This window comes from Crocodylus siamensis, chromosome 2 (genome assembly GCF_052110815.1).
Source record: "Crocodylus siamensis isolate JL-2025a chromosome 2, ASM5211081v1, whole genome shotgun sequence".
Taxonomy (NCBI): domain Eukaryota; kingdom Metazoa; phylum Chordata; order Crocodylia; family Crocodylidae; genus Crocodylus; species Crocodylus siamensis.
Window position 1 is genome coordinate 126,608,134 of NC_143396.1, and position 21,721 is coordinate 126,629,854.

At 40.9% G+C, this 21,721-nt stretch overlaps 1 protein-coding gene across 3 annotated transcripts in view; it reads right to left on the bottom strand.

The window, feature by feature from the left end:
• Window positions 1-21,721, bottom strand: part of TET2 (tet methylcytosine dioxygenase 2) — a 91,925-nt gene that overhangs the window by 36,179 nt on the left and 34,025 nt on the right. Inside the window, exon 1 of one of the 3 annotated variants that reach the window (XM_090036769.1) lies at window positions 17,383-18,359. The exons of the other annotated variants lie outside the window; for them this stretch is intronic. The gene's annotated coding sequence lies outside the window, so the exon portion shown is untranslated. Of the gene's footprint in view, window positions 1-17,382; window positions 18,360-21,721 lie in introns of those variants that run through there. 3 annotated transcript variants of the gene reach the window in all.

The window sequence follows — 21,721 nt, forward strand, 5'->3', positions numbered from 1 at the left end:
AGGTAAGGATACCAAGCCACGTAGTTGCTTTTGAATGTCTCAGAAACAATAAGGCCTTACTTTACTTATCATAAAGGGTTACAATCCATGAGCTAAATCCTGAACTCTTTCCTCAGGCAAAAAAAATCCTGAAGTCAAAGGGAGGCCTTTACTCCCTTACAGAGGAGTGAGTGAAAATTTGACTAAAGGTTTGTCTACATATGGACTTTTTCCTGATTACTTCACATGTAGGCATTTATTTTTGGAATAAGAGTGTTTGCACAGAGTTAGCCAGTAATAACTCCATGTGCATGCAAGCCTTAAAGACTTTGGTTTTAAGCACTGAGGCTGCTGTAGTGGACTGTCTGCAGTTGGAAAATTCCACTTGACCTGCTGGAAATGAATTCGATATGATTCAGTAGACTGTGTCCTCCAGGACAGAGAGAATTTTCAGATTGTTTTTATGCAACTACAATCACATTATGTAGCTGCACATTTGCCATGGTATATAATTTTTCTCCTGCCTATTTTGAAGCAAATGCTGATTATAGTGCCTCTGGGATAACACCTATGAGCAAGCTGCAACTATCACCTCTTCAGTACCTCTAGATGTATATTTAACTTCAGCTCAATAATGGGCAATTCAGCATATCCAACCCTGTCATTAGTGAGCCATTTGTATTTCCAGTCTAGCCAAGTGCACCAATCCTCACCTGCCAAACTTGATTGCAAGAATTCTGTCCAGAGAAAAATTCTTTGAATGTTGCCTTCCGGTTAAATGTGAAGCACAGAAGAACTGAGTAATGCATTTATGCAGCCTGGGATGAATCAAATGCATTTATGCATCCTGGGATGAATCAAATTTTTATAAGAAACATAGTGAGGGGTGCAAAGGGTAGGAATCCATTTGCAGGCAGCCAGGCATGGAGACTGCAAAGCAATTTCTCAACAGACCGTAAGTTGAGTGGATCCAAAGAAATGCAATACGATTGCCCTCCTGTGATCTGCCTACAAAAGCACTTTCCTTCTAGGCATATCAGGACTGGCAGGAATTTACACTCTGAAGCATGTAGTCTTACCTGCTTCCACTGACAGTCACTATAATAAGAAAGGCAAACAACCCTGTCTGAGGGATCAGGAAATCCACATCCTAGAACTATCATTGGTAACTTCTGTGCTGCTTACATAAATATGGGTATGACAAGTTATCTTAAATCAGTGCACCTATGAGGTAGAATTTTAGGCCTACAATTCAAAATTGGTCTATCATACAAAACAAGTATTGGACTTGAGCCCTGAACTGATGAGGTCTCAAAACCTCTCTGACATAGCTGCAGCTTTCTCCTTATTGACTCCTCTGATGTCCTCCACCTTCCACACAGTTGCTGTGGCTGATGAAAATATTATGAGATATCCATACAGATTTGAAGCAGGTTCCAGAAGAACAAGGCCAGGCAGATGCTCTTTTTGCACGTGTAATTTAATTCAGGTGCCCTCAACTTATAGGTAGTATATTTATTCAGTGTGCCACAAATGGCATGGAAAACTTGGATTCTCTCTGACTTGAAGTCTTTAAGTTAAGATGAAATACACTTTTAAAATATATACTTTACCATAAACAGAAGTTACGTGGTTACTTAGAAATTACAGGGTGGAAGCTTTATGGCCTTTGTTATACATTATAATAGTTTCATCTGGTCTCTGGGTCTATGAATCTACAAGGAGAGGCTAAATATGTGTGATGGCTACAATTTGTTACTTCATTTCTAGAAGAGAAAATAGTGAACATATATAAATAAAGATGAAGCAATGAAGACAGAAAGAGGAGCATATAAACCGTGATTTTTGAGGATAAGTTATTAAATTTTATCCAAACTTGATAAATTATAAATCTCTGTAATTTAACCAACACTAAATGAAACTTGATTTATTGACAACCCTGTTACATTGCAAGTGATATTATTTTTATTAAATTATTTTAATTGTGAACACTTTAACTAGTTCCACTTTAGCTACCAAGACAGAGGTATAAGAAAGCAAAACAGGACTGTGGTCCATACAGTATGTAAGATGTTTCCATATTTCTTTCCTATGTTATCAAGACCACACAGCCCTGTGGTAGAGTGCATGCTTTACATGTATGATGTCCTAGGAAAAACTCTCTCACTAGAAGGGTAATAAAGCACCAGAACAGGTTACCCAGTGAGGTTGTGGAATCTCCATCCTTGGAGATTTTCAAGAACTAACTACAGCTACACAAAGCCTTGGCTGGGATGATCTAGTTGGGAATGGTCCTGTTTTGAGCAGGTGATTAGACTAGATGACCTCCTGATTATGTAAATTTAACTTTAGGCTTGTAGGAACACAGTAACGGCACTGACTGGCTTCCCTGTATCAGGTAAGACTTATGCAGGCATACGAGATGGAACTACGTATAAAGTTGTGTAATAAGGAACACCAAAATTAAAAGTGTGAAACACAGGCAAGTTAGGTAATGACACTATGAAAGGAATGAGTTTAGAAATAGGAGGTGAGGGCAAACAAGTGTTCAGCAAGAAAAGTAACACATAAAGCAGGTCTAATATGTACCCAGTTTTCAAACAAAAGAACACAAAGCAGAGTATTTTCTAATGGCATGGACTAACAGCCTGGAAATTGTATGAAAAACTAATATTCAGGATCAGACTAGATTTAGGACTTGCCCTTCTGCATATGATCAGATCATCTAAGATAAGGTTATGATCCTGATTTTGTAGTCTTATTGCAGGTAACCGGATCCAAGAAGGTTTTAGAAGTCTTAGGGTATGTCTATAACACAGAGCAATGTGGAGGTTCCCAAGTTCATATAGATCCTGTAGCCAATATAGTTATTTTTTTAGCTCAGGGAGGGTTATGGGCTAATGCAGGAGTAGGTGACCCTTGGCATGGATGCCATAGTGTGGCATGTGGAGGTATTTTCATTGGCACACACACCCGGGGCCAGATGGCAGGGAGGTAACAGGGCTGTGCTGCCTCAACAAGGATTGGGCACCTCACAGCTCTCCTGCCATTCACCCCTGGCACCCCAACACTTTACAAGTCAAAGTTGTGTGTGTTTTTGGCACACTGATCAAAAATGTTGCTGACCCCTTTGCTGATCTAATTCCTTTCCAGCAGGTTAAGTGGAATTTTCCAACTGCAGACAGTTCACTACAACAGCTTCAGTGCTTAAACCTGAAGTCTTTCAGGCTTGCATGCACATGGAGTTATTCCTGGCTAACTCTGTGTAAATACTCTTATTCCAAAAATAAATGCCCACGTGAAGTAAATCGGAAAAAGTCCATATGTAGACAACCCTTTAGTCAAACTTTCACTCACTCCTCTGTAAGGGAGCAAAGGCCTGCCTTTGACTAAAGGAGTTTTTTTGCCGAGGAAGGAGTTCAGGATTTAGCTCATGGATTGTAACTCTTTATAGTAAGTAAAGTAAAGGATTTAGTGCTTCTGAGGTATTTGACAACAACTCCATGGCTCAACAGCTCCATGCTCACCTTCCTAAGTCCTCTGGAGAAATCTTCTTCAGTTGCTGGTGTATCTCCACATCTTACCTTTTTTTCATTCTGAAACTCCATCATAGTAAACCCTTATTCTAAGCAGGGTTGGTTAGCCGAGAGGGAATACTGGGCTAATATGCTTCTTCTAGTATCCAGATCTCTCTGGATGTTACTGCACTGGGCTGTCTGGACCTGAGTGACAATATCCCTGCATTGAGGAGCTGGTAATTTCTAAAATCACAGACCAACTGACTTCAGATACTTTTAACTGGTATATTGTTGCCATTCTTGAACATCATCATGGTCTACAGGTAACTGTGACAGATGAAGCTGTGGGGACAGAGGTCTAGAGAAAGGCTGTCCAGCATTCAAGTAGCCCAGGGCTACACACCTCAGAGATGGCACCAGTGAGGGTTGAATGCCATTCAGGTCACAAGGGAGTCATGGGCCCACAGGCCATGGATATACTCTCACTGCTGCACTGTGCATGTGCCTGGACACTCCTCTCTCACTCCCCCACTTTACCATGCATCTGCATATCCCACCCCCTCCCCACCCTGCTGCTGCACCCCACATCCCATGCCGCATGCCACTGTCCTGAAGCAGAGGCAGGAAGCAGCAGCCAGAGGAGGGCTACTCTGGGCTTTTCTTTAGAAGGCAAATTTATACAGCTCTGATCCCTTTTTTAACTTTAAACTTTCCAAGTGCCTAAGCAAAATTGGATTTTAGATGAAAGAAGTGTACACAAAGATGGAGGTGAAGGTGGAAGGAGTGGGGAGACTGTGGAGCATATAGAGAATGTTACAGGAATTCTGACTACTCTCAACAGTCAGAGATGCATAGCAATGCTGAGATGCATGGGTGATGAAACTCTTCTCTGGATCATTGCTTTCATTCTTTTTACTTGTTTTGGGGCTGAATCAGTCAGTCCCCAATACATATATCACTTTAAGGCTGCAGGATTTTAATGAACTATATTTCTGTCTAATCTTGTGGATCAGTGATAAGGGACAGCTAGTACACAGTGATGTTGTTGAATATAAGCAATGAGCTGTTTTGCTTGAGGCGTTCCAAAGGGTAGGTAGTAAGGCAATCTTAATGGAAGAACTTTATTTTCTAAAAGGTGTTCAACACTGCAGCTTCAGCTTAGCATCTTGGTTCAACACAGGATTCACTGCCACTTACTTACACCTTATACAGACATTCAGTTTCTCATAAATGAGAGTCACTATTAAGGCTTCTTCTCCTAGAGTAAAAATGGTCACTGCTACTCCAGGAGAAAGCAGAACATGCCCCCTTCATAATCCCTGCAGTGTGCTTTAGGGACACACAGGCTATAACCATGGCAGGCTGAGTGAGCCAATCACAGCGATCCAGTGCACTGCTGCCATCTGTTGCCAGGAAGATTAAGGAAGCTTGGAGAGCACGCTGATGTGTACACAGTCCCTGCCCCACCTGCTGGCTGCAGTGTTGACACTGCAAGCTCTCCACTCTTCAGGGCCTCAGCTTTTGAATGTTTGTACTCATGGCTCTGAGTGTTTTCTAGCAGGAAAACAAACTGGGAGATGTCTTCCAGATTATTTGAATGTGTGTACACAGCCTTTGCAAGAATGGTGAGATTAAGGCAGGTGTTGGTGCAAGTCAAAGGGTACATGTTGGTGGTAAGAACTATACTATTTAACCAATGTAGAAATTAGATTTTTTCATTTCATCTAATCACAGATAGGCAGGTCCCTTATTACTTGCGTGATGAATGTTAAGACCGATTCACTCCTGCTACAATTACTGTACAATTATTTTGTCCCAAAGAAACTGAGGGCCTGATACATTTTATTCCAATATATACCCAGCCTTTTTTATGAATAAAAGGTACAAGTACAAATACTGCTCAGCAAAAAAAAAAAAAGTGGAGAAAATATATGATTTTATCTTATACTGTAAGGAGTCCTATAGACTCACTCACCAATAGGTAATCTATCCAAATACTTTGGAACAAGTAAAGCAAATGCAAACCAACACAACCATGGAAAATTATAGAACTGGCAAACATAAAATGTACACTGTTGTAGACTAGTTAGGGGGCTTCTGGAGGGGCTGGACGTGTTTAAGTCAACTGGCCCGGACGATGTCCATCCTAGAGTCTTTAAGAAATTGGCTGAGGTCATTGCAGGACCCCTGGCACGGCTCTCTGAGCACTCGTGGTGCTCTGGTGTGGTCCCAGAGGACTGGAAGAGGGCCAACATGGTTCCAATCTTCAAAAAGGGGAGGCAGGAGGACCCAGGAAACTATAGGCCAGTTAGTCTTACCTCGATCCTAGGCAAGCTGTTTGAGAAAATTATGCTGGCACACATCCATGGGGGGGCCATCTCAAGCAGGTCCAAAGAGGTGATCCTCCGCCTGTATGCAGCACTGGTCAGGCCCCAACTGGAGTACTGCATCCAGTTCTGGGCACCGCACTTCAAGAGGGATGTGGTCAGCATCAAGAGGGTCCAGAGGAGGGCCACTCACATGATCAGGGGACAGCAGGGCAGGCCCTATGAGGAGAGGCTACGGGACCTGAACCTGTTCAGCCTCCAAAAAAGAAGGCTGAGGGGGGATCTAGTGGCCTGTTATAAATTAGTCAGGGGGGATCAGCGGGCATTGGGGGAGCCACTGTTCCCCCGTGCACTGCCAGGAGTAACCAGGAATAACGGTCACAAGCTGGCAGAGGGAAGGTTTAGGCTAGATATCAGGAAGCGCTACTTCACAGTCAGGGTGGCTAGGGTCTGGAACCAACTTCCAAGAGAGGCGGTCCTGGCTCTTACCCTGGGGGTTTTTAAGAGGAGGTTAGATGAACATCTTGCTGGGGTTGTTTGACCTCAGTATTGTTTCCTGCCATGGCCGGGGCGGGGGCGGGGGGGGGGGGCGCACGGGGGTCGGACTAGATGATCTATTCAGGTCCCTTCCGACCCTAGAAACTATGAAACTTTACTGAGCTGAGATTATAAACAGGGAAACATCAGCATGGTGTGCTTGTGTAGATGTGAATTAATTTGATTAGCAGATAAATAGGTGCAAATCATTTTGACTGATGTAAAGTGTTCAATTTGCATCTCTACTACAAACTGACTTGATAACACTAGCCTCAACTTCTTCCATAAGAACACACTGTAAAGTTAACAGATGAGTTCATAGACTACAAGGCAGAATATTCCCTAGTACAGGGCATTCAGACTTGTGTGTGTTCAAAACTGCTGGCATGAACACCTGATCTAGCCTTTTAGACTTTAATGGGGTTCGGATCCAAAGCAATTAAAGATATCAGTATTTCTACCAGCAGGTAGAGACAGATGTAACAATTGTACAGATATCAATGGACGCTGATAAAAGGTATTACAATACAAGTTTTAAGTCTTCATGATATGGTAGCAATGAAAGTCAGGGCATTTTTGCTCACTTTTATCGCTATTGCCTCATGCAGACATTACAGCTGGACTGCAACAGCTGCAGCCTGCTCTCCTTCCCCTTTTAAAGAAGCTAAAATGAACATTTGTCCACATCCAGAGTATATATATGTAAACAAACACATTTACTGCTCATTGTAATTTATGGCTTTGGGACCTCTCAATAACTCATGAAATACTAGCTTTTACCCAATTTCCTCATGTTAAACTTTCCCCTACATCTTCACTACCTTTTGCTGAAAGGTAATACAGATACAAAGCTCCCTATTGACTACATATCCCAGGAAGCACTAAGGACTAATTTATTTCTTCCGGAGTGGACTGTAATTGATGCTTGTTAAAAACTGCCTCTACATCCTTAAAAAGGAAAAAAAAAATGTTTCCTCTTGGATATCTGCCATCTGACGCAAAGAGGAAGTGTGCAGCTAAGAAACTAGAGGATGTGGATCGGAGAAGAGACTCGGGGGATGGGGGGGCAGGAGAGAGAAAGAAAGAGAGAGAGAGACACACACACACACACACAGAATAGCTAGTGTCCTAGCCAGAGATCTCAGACATCAACTAATCTCAGAGAAAATGGACTAAGTCCCAAATTGTGCTCTAATTGTAAGTCAAAAGTAGTAATTTTCAAATCATGTCAATATTTAACAGGGAGCCACAGCAGGACTCCCTCAGGACTAAAGGAATAGGAAAAGCTTGCTTTCTGTGGTTAACATTCTGGCAGGAGCATTATTATGCAGAAGGCTGTGTCTATTCTGCCTCCCCACCCCCACCTCCCTCTGGAAGGCTGCTAACTAAGACATTGTATGAAGCCAAATCTCAGGATAAAGCCATTGACTCCTATTTCTGGCTAATGCTTCCAAGTTCTCTGAATTGCAATGCATTCAACTTGTTTTAGCTTCACTGCTTTTTAAAATTGTGACTATTAATAAGACACTATGAAAGCAAATGAATGTATAAAACTGCACAAAACATTTGCTTAGAATGCTGTTGGGGGAAAGAGGTAGAGGGAGACAGATGTCTGGCTGGCCTTCTTATGAAGGCTTCATCGCAGTGATAAACCACAGAAATAAGCTTAACGATTCTCAACAGGGGCGAGATCCATTGAAAGGTGTCCATGGTGTGAAGAGATAAGCAAGGTGTCAGGAGATAAGCATAGGCTTGTCCCTGCTTGGCCAATCCAACATCCTGTCAAGGCTTTCTGCAAGGAGGTAACATACATTTTTTAAATGAGATTCTACTCAAATCACGAACGTTATGGAGGGATGTCATGAGTCTAATGACAGGTGCCACAAGTTCAAAAAGGCTGAGAGCCACTGAATTAGCCTTTTGAGATAGGAAGTCTGTTTTTTAAAAAGTATTCTCTTAAAATTAAGCTTCACTAAAGCCACCAATTTACAGAACTACATAAAAAGTCAGTACTACTTCACTGAAAAAGGTCATGGGTTAGAGTCCCAGAAGGAGCTGGCATTCCAGCCTTCCTTCAGTTTTCTAAGATTCAAAGCACATTCTTTCCCACGTAAAATGTTCTCTTTATGGCAAAGATGCAGCATGGAGAGATGGAACTCACTGCAGCCAGACTAAAAGAGGAGAAAATTGGCAGATTGTATTTTAACTCTAGTTAAGGCTTTTAGACTCCAATGGCTGATGCTTGGAACAGTCATATTTTAAACAGTCCTAAAGGGAACTTCAGTACTCTCTTTTCTGTTATTCCTTTTAAATATTTTCAAAGCTTTGAAACTGGTTCTCCATTCTTCTCTCTGGCAGCCTGCCATCCACTGCCAACTCAACTCAATTTTTCTCAAAAATCTTCCAGGGCATGAGTAGCCCAAGTGGTTTTTAGAGAGTTTTAAATTGTTAAAGCACTTCAGATATTTTCATGGTGTTTAAAAAAGCCTAACACCAAGTGGCAAAATTAAAAGAGCTTCTATTGTTTTTCCCCCACAAAGTCTGCTTCATATTCTTCCAGTCACAAGATGCCATTTCACTAATTCATTATTTTCTGCACCTGATGTGGAGATACTTCTGGTGCACAAAAAAAAAAAGTGTGGACTAAAAAACCTCCCTATTTTAAAGACCAATTCTACTTGGATTAGGAATCTGAAATCAATTTTCCTGCATTTGGGCTACAGACTACCTTGAGGTACCTTCCAGCCCTGTGATTCTAATATATAAATCAGCAATTCTCAACCAGGGTGCAGTGGCATCATTGGGTGCTGTGGGGTGCTGCACAGTATTATCACAGTTAGGTGTACAAACACCACGATTCACAAGATAAACCAGGAGATTGCAAATAGGAATTCACAGAGTCAAAAACTTTCTAACCTATTATGGTCTTTCTGGGTTCCTTGTAACAGAATAATTTTCTATTTTTCCAGTCAAACAAGGACTGAAAGTTAAGAGCTGGCATTTCCTGAGGGATGCCTTGAGCTTAACAAGGTTGAGAACCAGTGATAGAAGTCTTTAGCATAAGTTTGGGTTTTGTATTTTAAACAAAATGTATGATTTGTGTAAATGAAAGTTCTTATCTTGAGAAAAATGTCTTGAGCTTATAGCAAGGCCGGGCAATTATTTTGGGTGGAGGGCTGCTTACCAAGTTTTGGCAAGCTTTCAAGGGCCACATGGGTAGCCCTGCCCCTTGACAGGTGCCCCACTCCCTGGTCAACATTTTGGGATTGGAAGTCCCACCCCCTAACCTTTGCCACCAGAAGTCCCTTCCCTTACCCCCAGAAGTACTTCTTCCACAAGGGGTTTTGGAACCAGAAAAATACCAAATTATATTCTAAAAAGCAAACATCTACAACATTAATTTGATTAAAAAATAGTTTTGCCCCGGTTTACATGTTTGTGTAGTGTACACTGAGGTGATTGCACAATAGTTTAAAATGACATCTTATGCTTGTATATTGTGGGGGGGTGGGTATAGGTTTGTGGGGGGGCTGTGCGTGTGTGTGTGTGTGTGTATGTGGGGTGAGGGAGCATGTGAATGTGGAGTGCAGGTGGGTATGTGGTTTGTGGGGGCTCTGTGTGAAGGAGGGTGACTGCGGGGTGTGAGGGTCTGCATGTCTGGCAATGTGAGGGGGGTGGGTGCACGTGTATGGCAGGGTGTGCATGTGGGACATGCCCTATGAACACCCCCACACACACTGCCTCTGCCTACATCCCCCCCCCCCCCCACACACACACACTGCCCCTGCCTACATACACACAGCCTCACACACTGCCCCTGCCCACACGTGCTCACAGGCACGCACACTTTGCCCCTGTCTCCGTGTGTGCAAGCCCCCCGTACCAGTGAGGCCCTGTGCTCCCCAGTTGGGCCATGCAGCCGGGAGCAGGAAGCAGGGAAATGGCTGGGGTAGGGTAGGGCTGGGCTCCTGCCTCCTGCTGCCAGCTCCCTCTGGGTCCTGCTGCCCCTGGGCCCTGTCATCTTTAACAGGCAGCCAGGAGCAGATATTTTCTAAATCTTTTAGGGGACCCGCGGGACATATAGAATGGCCTGGTGGGCCGGATGTGGCCTGTGGGCCGTATTTTGCCCACCTCTGGCCTACAGTCACAAGAAAAATAAAAATAGCTAAAAACTTAATGTACCCCTCTTCATTCTTCCATGAAAGGGCAAGGAGATTATTTAAGAAAGAAAAATATAAAAATCCAGCTTAAGAACCTGATGCTTCAAATCTTAGAGCTACTCAGAGTTTTAAGTGCTATCAGAAGTGTTTGTAGTACTGGGCCTTAATCCTGAAGCCTGATAAAAATGGTCTTCTTGAGCTACAATATGAAGTTAAAGGAATGTCTTGCATATATTGATCAAATTCCACAGAAGGGGAGAGAGTGTGTGTGCGTGCATGACTTTAAAGTTGTTGAGATCCAATCCCACAGCAAAGCTGCTCCTCAGAAATCTTGAGGGCTTTTACATTTTTTTTCAAAGTGTGGGGGGAAGGAGGAGCAGAATGAGGTAGAGGGCAGTCAAGCTTTAACCTCTGAGATATACAACTGGCTTTGCTCAAAAAACCCCCAAACAAAAAAACAAAAAAATCCCCGATCTGCACTTACAACTTCTATACGGCCTTTGGGGAAAATGAATAGCTGCTTTCTTGGAAAAAAAAGGTAAAAATAGAAAGAATGGGAAGAGATGAGACAGCTATCAGGATACTAAATGTTTTATGTAGTCATTTATACCCAAATGCATATTACTGTCAAATGCATATAGGGACATTTGATTTTGGGTTTGCTAACAATCTGAAGACCTGCCAGATTATAACAAAATGAGATAATTAATCTCACTGGGTGTGGGGGGGGGCAGGGGGGGCATGATTAACAACAAGAGCTAATCTACACCCCAGTAAATAACCCTCCATAAAAACCCCATCTAGGTCTCAAATGTTTGTACCTAATTGATGGGTAATAAATCAGAAACATGTTTCAGTTCCTCAAACCAACATGATCTTAAAGTTTCATGATAGGTACTGATGACTAAGCAAATGTTCTAGAAAGCTAGCTACACCTAAAATTGGCGCATGTGCACGTGTGTGCACCCACACACACATGAGAAGAGAGGGAGACTGAAAGATCTACCTTAGGTCACATACAATTAACATAAAATGAAGCTGTTTGCAGAGAAACAAAAACAAAGTCAGACCAATCTTGCTGTTAAAATTTACAAGTCTAAAAGCTATAACAAAATCTACAAATGGTAACAAATCCCCCAAACTTGTACAACTATGTGCTTTAAAGGGTTGTTGTCAGACACATATAGTTAAGTGACAGGGTGATTCCCAGACTGTGTGGAATACCGTCCACTCTCATTGAATTTAAGAGGGTAGGGCTAGGATTCAGAGAGACCTAGACAGACTGTAGGACTGAACCAAAAGAAATCTCATAAAGTTCAAGAAGGACAAGTGCAAAGATATGCACTTACGATGGATTTGATGGAACTATCCCATGTACCAGTATAGGCTTGGGGCTGATGGGTTAAGTGGCAGCTCTGCAGAGAAGGACCTAGGGGTTACAGTGGACAGTAATATGAGCCAACAGTGTGCTCTTGTGAAGAAAGCTAACAGCATACTGGGCTGCATTAGTAGGAGTGTTGCCAGCAGAAGGAAGTGATTATTTTCCTCTTTTTGGTACTGGTGAGGCTACATCTGGAATACTGTGTTCAGTTTTGAGCTCCTCACTACAGAAAGGATGTGGACAAACTGGAGAAAGTTCAGAACAGGACAGTGAAAGTGGTTAGGGGGCTGGGGCACATGACTTTTGAGGAGAGAGAGGCTGAAGGAACTCAGCTTGTTTAGTCTGGAGAAGAGAAGACCAAGGGGGAATTTAATAACAGCCTTCAACTACCTGAAGACTAGTTCTAATGAGGATGAAGCTAGACTGTTTTCAGTGGTGGCAGATAATATAAAAAGAGGAGTAAGGGTTTCAAGTTGCAGCCAGGGAAGTTAAGGTTAGATATTAGGAAAAACCTCTCATTAGGAGGATAGTAAACCCTGGAACAGGTTACCCAGAGAGGTTGTGGAACCTCCAGCTTTAGAGGTTTTTAAGACCTGGGTAGAAAAAGCCTTGGCTGGCATGATACAGTTGGGGATAGTCCTGCTTTGAGCAGGGGGTTGGACTAAGTGACCTTCTGAAGTCCCTTCCAATCCTAATTTTTTTTTTAAATGATTTCTATGATTCTGTAAGGTTATTACGCATTGAGAATTGTCAGCCCCTCCTATAAAGTATTTTGAAACTTTCAGCATCAAATTCCCTAATTTGAAAAGTCATAATAAGATTATGTTGTAGATCTCTGTTCTTTACCTTAAAATGGAGAACACGCCATAATGAAGGGACGTGTTGCAAAAGAAAAATGATAAAACACAGGGGGACAGAACAGGAAGGTAATATGATCAGCTAATTCTCTCTAGAACCATGGTACATCAGCCAGAGCTGCTCCTCAACATAAGACCCAAAATCAGCAAGTTACTTAAGCACACACTTTAGTTAGGGTCTTAATGAATATTTACATAGTTGCAGCCCAACATACATCTCCAAAGTTCAAAATATGATATCTACTTCCATGAAAACACTGCACGTATACAGGAAAGCTCTGAATTCTGGCATGGAGATCAAATGCCTGACAGAATCCTGCTTTTATATCAAAGTAGAACCCCTAAGTATTTTGTGCTGGTGTTCTCAATATAAAAAATACAGTTATGGTAAAAAAAACAAAACAACAACAACACTGAAGCAGCACAGTTGCAAGTTACCATGACTGCCAAGAGTCCACTGGTATTTTTTTTTTTATAGGGAAATGTACCTTAAATGTATAAACTATTGGCTTGCATGGCCCTTTACAGATGGACCAAAGAGAAAAATCACTGCCCAGATGGGCTAAGTTTTAGCTGAAGTGAGATCACATTATTGCTTTGTTTTGATTTGCCATGAATTAATCATAAGTGACAGACTTAACATGGGTACAACAACCATTACCAAGATGAGCCAATAATGTCCTATGGCCTTTTGGGATGAAGAACTACCATATTTTCTCACATACAACATACACACCACCAATCAGATGCTGGAAATCAGGGTGTGTGTTATAAGCAAGGAAATATGGTACTAGCAGTTTCTGCAGCTCCGCCTCTACTGGGGGGGGGCGGGGAAGTGAAGTGACAGTGCATGTACTTTACAGGGAACAGCACAGTAAGCATGCTGTGCTCCCTAGCTGCTACTACTCAGTTACTTACTGTTGCTTACCAGTATTTTTAAGGAAAGATCTTTTCTTCACTCTGCCTTTCAAAAACAAGCTGTGTACCTTATACAGGAATGAACTGTATGTGAAAACTATGGTGGAAGACCTTACTAAGGGAGTAAATGTCCAATTAGAAGTTTTTAAAAATTATTTCCTCGCTATTGAATAAAAGGATAAGATTAACACGGAAAAAAATCCCACCCTAAAAGGAATAAATTCAATTCTATGTATGTTCTAATTTTTGGTAAAAATACTTTGTGCCGGTCTTCATGAAACAAGGGAAAATTCATTTCGTCAGCCAACATGCGTACACAAGTAACCAAGTTTTGCTTGGATTAGGAAGGAGAAAATAAAAAGAGGACTACTACTCATTTTTCAGAAGAAACCAGGGCCGGTGGAGGGTGAGGAGAGGAGGCGCTTGCAACATCCTTTTAAGGGTGCCACAGAGTATTGAGGATGTTAGTACTTGCTCCTCTTCCCCTGCCTGGCCCCTGTGTGAGGTAGCAAGCACTGTAATAAAATCATTAATTTTCGAAGTAGGGTACAGCTGAATTCCAAAAAGTTATGGAGTGGTGCTTGCAGTCTAAAAGGTTGAGGACCACTGGAATAGAGAACGTAAAGGAGAGGCAAAATCTGAAATAAGCAAGTACTTTCCTTCCTCCACTTAAATGTTTTCAAAGTTGCTGCAGGTACAAAATCTGGGCCCTGGTCCCGTATCTTTATCTTCACAGTGTTCATATGGAGTCTGCCAATGGAAATTTGCACCGGCCACTCTGATTCATATTTTGGGACTTGGTTTCTGCCAGATCCAGTGTGATAAATTGTGTTTCTCACTTTTTAATTGTTAACATCTTGATGGCCAGGGCAAACAAAGCCATATTTTCCATTTAGTTATGCTCTTCTTCTCTCTTACAACCTAAAAAGGTAACTGGGCAATACAAAATCCTGTACTGGACTTCTGGCTTGCCTTTATTTAAAAAAAATGCATTAGAACAAAACTTCAAATATTCCTTAGATTAACTGCTAGCACTTAAAAATCATTTAGTAACTAAGGATTCCTCTCAGTATACATAGATCAAATCCTGCCCTACACTTTAATGCTTCAGTTCACGTAGTAAAACATGATCATGAAGTAAAATGGCAGGTGCCTGACATACCATAGTTAACTGTTGCTGTGCCAGCTACCATCTCGTGGGCAGGTAAAAAAAAAAAAAAAAAAAAAAAAAAAAAAAATCAACAAGAAAGGATTAAAATAAAGTAGACCAAGCTTCCCCACCACTATCATCAGTTGGGTTCAAGCAAAGAATGTTATCCTTTCCCGTATGCAAGGAATCTATCAGTTCCTTCCATGTGATGAACAGCTTTAGTGATGACTTTGCCTACTATGAGTAAAGACCATATGCACTTTTGTAAGGGAAGGGAGGTTCTCATGATAAAAAAAGATGTTCCCCGTGTTCCTTTACTGTTTTTTTTTTTTTTTAAGTCAGTGATGCATAAGGCTAGCAACCAGTAAGCTAGCTGCCCTATTCTGGATACTGCATACACAGAAGGGGAAAACAAACAAACAAACAAACAGGATTGGGGCCCCATTATAGTAGGTATTTCATATATAATATACAGTCCCTGTGTAGAAGAGCTTACACTCTAATGAATGGAAAGGGATCTTGGAGTCCTAGTGGACTCCAAGATGAACATGAGTCGGCAGTGTGACGAAACCATCAGAAAAGCCAATGGCACTTTATCGTGCATCAGCAGATGCATGACAAATAGGTCCAAGGAGGTGATACTTCCCCTCTATCGGGCGCTGGTCAGACCGCAGCTGGAGTACTGCGTGCAATTCTGGGCGCCGCACTTCACGAAGGATGCGGATAATCTGGAGAGGGTCCAGAGAAGGGCCACTCGTATGGTTAAGGGCCTGCAGGCCAAGCCCTACAAGGAGAGACTAGAGAAACTGGACCTTTTCAGCCTCCGCAAGAGAAGGTTGAGAGGCGACCTGGTGGCTGCCTATAAGTTCACTGGGGGGCACAGAAGGGAATTGGTGAGTATTTATTCACCAAGGCCCCCCCGGGGGTTACAAGAAATAATGGCCACAAGCTAGAAGAGAGCAGATTTAGATTGGATATTAGGAGGAACTTCTTCACAGTTCAAGTGGCCAAGGTCTGGAACAGGCTCCCAAGGGAGGTGGTGCTCTCCCCTACCCTGGGGGTCTTCAAGCGAAGGCTAGATGTGTATCTAGCTGGGGTAATGTAGGCCCAGCACTCTTTCCTGCTTATGCAGGGGGTCGGACTCGATGATCTATTGAGGTCCCTTCTGACCCTAGCATCTATGAATCTATGAATTCCAAAATGCTTTGTTAGGATTAAAAAGGAAAGTTACAAAAAATTAAAAGATCTGTTCAATAGTAACCCCACCAATTCAAAAGCAATATAGGACTACAAAGAAAATGAGAAGGAATATCATTGCATGTAGTGCCGCAGGAAGCACCAGGGAAGAAGAAAGCAGACCAGTTTTGAGATTTAAAATGACAAAGTAAATTAATGGAAAAAAGTGACATGGGTCAAGTATGCCAATTGTGTTCCATGTAGTTGGAGTTAAGCAAGGCAGAGTACAATAGCTAGAAACAACTAAGGATAATGAATTGTGATAAGAAGATGATAAATCCTGGCAATAAGCCTTCAGAGCTAAAACTGCTGAGGATCATCAAATAGCCTGGACTTCAGATTTCCCCTGAAGGGGATACTCTTATAGTATGCTCACAATTAGATGAGTAATCCTCAAGGAAAGACAAGCAGCTACACTCACCTTTTATAAACAGAAGATATCCCTTCATTCTCTCTCATAGCTAAGGCTATCATATTGCTGCTTATTTTGACATATCTATGACCTATATGGAAAATTCAATGGATAAGTTATGTGGTTTGCAATTAATAAAATTAAACACAAACAATTTAAAAATATACTATTTTTACTCATAGAGCAAAAACCCATAATTACAATGGTGTATATCAATGAGTCAAATATAGAGTGATTATGTTAAATTACAGAATATTATTATTATCATCATCTTCTAATCAGACTCTTGGTAAGAATGTTAATAAATTTTAAAATTAATTTAACAACATTTTCTGGCTCCTAAAAGGCTAGATGATGTTGTCCACAAGTAATCATCTTCAGGAAGAAGAACAAAATCAAATTGATACCTCTTCCTCCCTCAAGAAACCCCCCCACTATTTTTGTAAAGAAGCTTCTTACACAGCCCCGCTCTTGAGCATGGCTGAGATTTGCTTGGTACAGGACCCAAGGATGTGGCAAAGGTGCTTTTCCCATTACTTTTGTACTTCCCCTATTCTAAGGGCAGCTGAGATTGGTTCAGTCTTAATGTGGCTTGGCACAGCTTAGTGTGAGCAGTACTTAGCAGTCTAGTGCCCTGACACCATTGCAACAGCCATTAATAGCCAGAGCGCAACACTCCCTAAGTTATTAGAAGACTATGAAATGGGTGGCATATAATTTCTCTGGCAGTTCTAGGAAATGCCAGAGAATTCTTCAGCATCCAGACTGAAGTGGGCTGTAAAGGCAGCAATGAACTGGATTTCTAGTATGTCACGTTTTCAGTGCTATAAAACACAGACTTATATCTGAGCTCCTTATGGGATGATGACAGTGGAACTGCAGAGCTGAGAACTGAACCTAGTCATACCTCAGTTTTGGACTCCAGATGTTAAAAGAAGGCTCCTGCTGCATTATGGCAAACACTGTAGCTCGTTCTTTCATCCAAATTACCTCAGATAACCGGGAAAGACAGAAGGTCAGACTGAGGGAGAAAAAAGTACCAAGTCTGCAGGAACAATTGCACTTTGAGAAAGTACTGTAAATTTATGCTACATCATTTACAAGCAACGCCAAAAGTACACAGTTCAGGAATAAATCACTCTACATTAGCTATACCTGTTTGAATATTTCTTTCCCTTGCCAACCCCTTTCATATATCACCATGATATAAAGCAACACTCTCTTGAGCAAATAGTGTCCTGCATGCACAAGTCTTTTAGAAGAACAAAAACTCAAATTAAATATTCTGGAAAATGACACCTTGTGCCAAAGCTTCCTGCATTCGGAGGGGGGGGGAAATCACTCCTACAAGTGTTTCCACTTCTGCTTCCTTCGGTCTTCTCCCCTGCCAACATGTATGCAAGAATATGACCAACTTCAACCAACCACCATAGGATCTCTGCCAGCAGGAGTTCTTTTGTTGGAAAAACTCAACTCCCCCACTTCCCTGGCTTCACCTTTTTTCTAGCTAAAGCACCAAGCCAACCTCTCGTGACCCCAGGAATGAAGAGCTGGAACTGTTTTGTGTCACTGCAGCCTGCTTTCCCAGTGAAGGTATCCATGGAAGAAACCCTCTGTGAAACTGGGCCAGGATTTAAAAGGAGCATAGTGTTAACACTTAACATGATGATTTCACAAGTACTTGACAGGAAACCTTCACCTTAATGTGCGAGTCCCTTTATTTCAAAATTGAGGCTTATGTGAGGAACACTGCATTTTTTCGAATTAAGTTTTCTTAAACTGATCCTTAAATTAAAAAGCATTTTGATTTTTATATAAACTTAATTGTTTTTACATTTGAATAGAGTAACCCTCTATAATTTTGATAGCAAAGTACAGTCACACATTTCATTTTCAATAGCTTTTACTCTTTATACACCAAATATCAAGGTGTATCAGTTTTAACTACTCCTTTAGCTTTGGAGACAGTCTAACTTGACCTATTCCTTCCTGAAACACCAATTGCAGGATGTATAAAGACACTACAGTGACCCTAATTGCATCTGGAAAACCATCTTCCTACAGCCAGAAGGAATTACTGAATGGCTTTGTGTATTACTGCATGTATTGTCACTGGCCAGGATGTCACCTTTTACCTGAAGTAGGATGTATATCACAGTTATTAATACAAATGTATGTTGGTATCAAGGGCTAATGGAAGACTATGTATACAAAGGTCAGATACCTCTCATTTTGCAGGAATCTTCACTAATTATCTGCCCCTTTAGGGTTAGATTTTTTTTTAAGCAGACTTGGTTATGTTATTTGATAGTCTGCAAGAAGACATGCCAAGTTTACTCAATTCCTTCCATAACATTTTGCAGTTTACATGAGGAAACTAGGTGCACAAGTACTGCACAATTCATGCTTGTAAAAGTTTGTTTCAAGGATCCCTGCTCGTCATACAGAACCTAGATCCCAAACCTATTATGCAGGGAACCATATCACCTCCTCTATTCCTTGGTTACAAATTATTATACCCTACTTAAATTTTCAGTCAGACAACTCAAAGGTTAGGGTGCACAGATTGTGCATGTGCCAACATTTATATGCATAAGATCTGAATTCAAACATGCAAGTAGCAGCTTGTGCTAGTATTGCACATAGACACATGTACAACTCACTATACAACTAACACCATATATATATGCACACATGTGCATACTTAGGGCCCCATGTAGACCTGCGTATTTTTCCAGGGGAAAAATTAAAGAAAATGGCTCAACTGTGGCTATTAATGTCTAGGATTGCAAAGATAAAACAAAATTACAATAGGCCTGGTAAAAGGAATGGAAACTCATATTCAGGTACATCTTAAATGAAGCCTGTCAATTTATGATCTATTAGATTTCTCAAAGCACATTTAAAATAGCTTCAGGTTTTGTCCATGTGGCTTTCTACTGATTTGCAGTTTTATGATTGGATTTTTTCCCTTTCTTGTGTTAGTGTCTACAAGCAGTATGAAAATCATGTACAAAACAGGGAAACTGAAAATATACAGAGTACTGCCAAATGAATGAACCAGAAATGAAAAGCAAAATAATGAAGTCCTGGCCCCCGCTGAACTTGACAGCAAATACTCCCACTCATTGGAACAGAGCCAGGATTTCACCCAGGGACTTAGTCTTATATGTCACTTGTTACAATAGCAGGAAAACCACTCAGGCAGCAGTATGGAGGTTTTGTTTTGAGTTGGTGGCATCCCTTTAGTTGTCAGTGTTACAAATTTGAAACATTCAAGTCTTTTCCTTTCATTGACTATTTTCATTTGACTACTTTGGAAGGAAATGCTTGTGCAAAAAAAATATTAGGTTTTGTTTTGCTTTAATGTTACATTTTAGACACTATTTAGATCTGATATACTCTCGTTTTACTTTTCCAATTCAGAAAAATGAACAAAAAATGACAGGTAAATGCTAGCCTTTGGACCCTTTCAGATGGTTCTGTCTTTCATTATTCATTTCATTATGTTATAATTAAATTTCAATAGAAAATAATAATACCAAGATTTGACATATTAGAGACTTCATATTTTCTTTTACTTAAAAGAACCTTAGAAATTTAAAATACATGTGGTAGTCAAGCTAGTCACTCTACCCCAACATGGAGCTTCTGCCTACATGTTCAAAATCCCATTGGGAATTATTGCTATCTTATTGCATCATATGTTCTTACCCAATTTAAGATCTAAGGACCTGAATCAAACCCCAGTTAAGTCAGTGGAAAGGTCCAAAGTCTCTCCAAAGAAAAGATGAGGAGGAAGATAAATGTAATGCCCTTTCAGAAAACGGTCACAGGATATGTACTTGTAGTACACATGTGGCTTTATTTTTTGTTTGGCATCTTTGTTGCAAACTGAATTTCAAGACACTTAACAGCTGAAGGCTTTATATACCATAAGGGAAAAAAAAGATATATTTTCACTTAAATTTGTACATACAAATAAGGAGCTGCTTTGCTGGAAAGTCCCAGCCTGGACAGGGAGATGCACAGAAATAAAAAGAAGGCAAAAAAAGTTTGCACTCAGAAATAGTTAAATTATGAACAGTGACTGCAGAGCAGAAAGAAGGAAAGCTGAAAGAAGGTGAGCCACCTCTGGATGGCTTTTAAAAATAGGGTAGACAGTTTAACTTGTCAGTTAAGCATATGGGGAATAATTAGAGATAAATGATGCTGAGAAAGGGAGTTTTAGAAAAAATGCAGAGGAAGACTAACAAAAATATATTCTTATATTTTAAAAGTTGCTATGAAGGAGCGTTTGTAAAAGGGAAATATGCCTACTTATATGAAATGTTTGCCTCTATGGATGAGAGAGACCAGGCTCCTAGTTCAATTCAACTCTCAGGATGGAATTTGGCTGTAGGAAAGTGCTTGAAGGCTTTAAACATACTATAATGGAAAAGAAAAAAGACATTTTTTAGGCTTGTAGTTTAAACATTAAAGGTTATTTCAGAAATCCCAGAAATAGGGGCACCTTGCTTTGAAAGCAATAATAGTAACTAGAGTTCCAATGATGACTTCTATTGCTTTAGGTGAAAAAATATCCTGCATGAATGAGGAATCTTGAGCATAGCTGACATGGTTTCTCTTTGAGTTTTTTGTTGGTTGGGGGGGGGGGGGCGAGGGGGGAGGAAATATTTCCCAAAGAGTAGAGAATCTGCTTCAAAGAACAAACTGGCTTGGAAGATAATTTTCCCAAGGAAGGAAGAAAGGGCACAGTATTCAAATTAAGGACACTAATGCTGATAGAAGTCTAAGAAAAGTAGAGGGCAAGAAGGGAGGAACCAAAGATTTGATTTAATCCACGAAATGGATTGGAAAAATACACATCATCATTCATTGAGAGTATCTTTTTGAGCTTTCAGAGAAAGAAGGAAAAAAAGATGACATTTTATCATCATCGAATTAAAGTTATGTTTAAACAAACTAAAATAGAGAGAGGGATTGGGGTAAAAACAGGGAAGTTTCTTGTTGTTTACTTAAACAAATCTGGAAGAGGCACTACTCCACTGAATGAATTCTGCTTCTAGGCAGGCAGTGACTTGAAATTCCCCGATGAAAACAGAGGTGATTCACAATGAAGCGTGACAGATGCAATCGCAATGTGACTGTGAGATGATACAGTTTCTCCAATACCAGGAATGATGGGAGTTTATCTGAGGATAGAAGGGGAGGGATTCCCCATGCAAGGTCAATGTGGGAGAGAC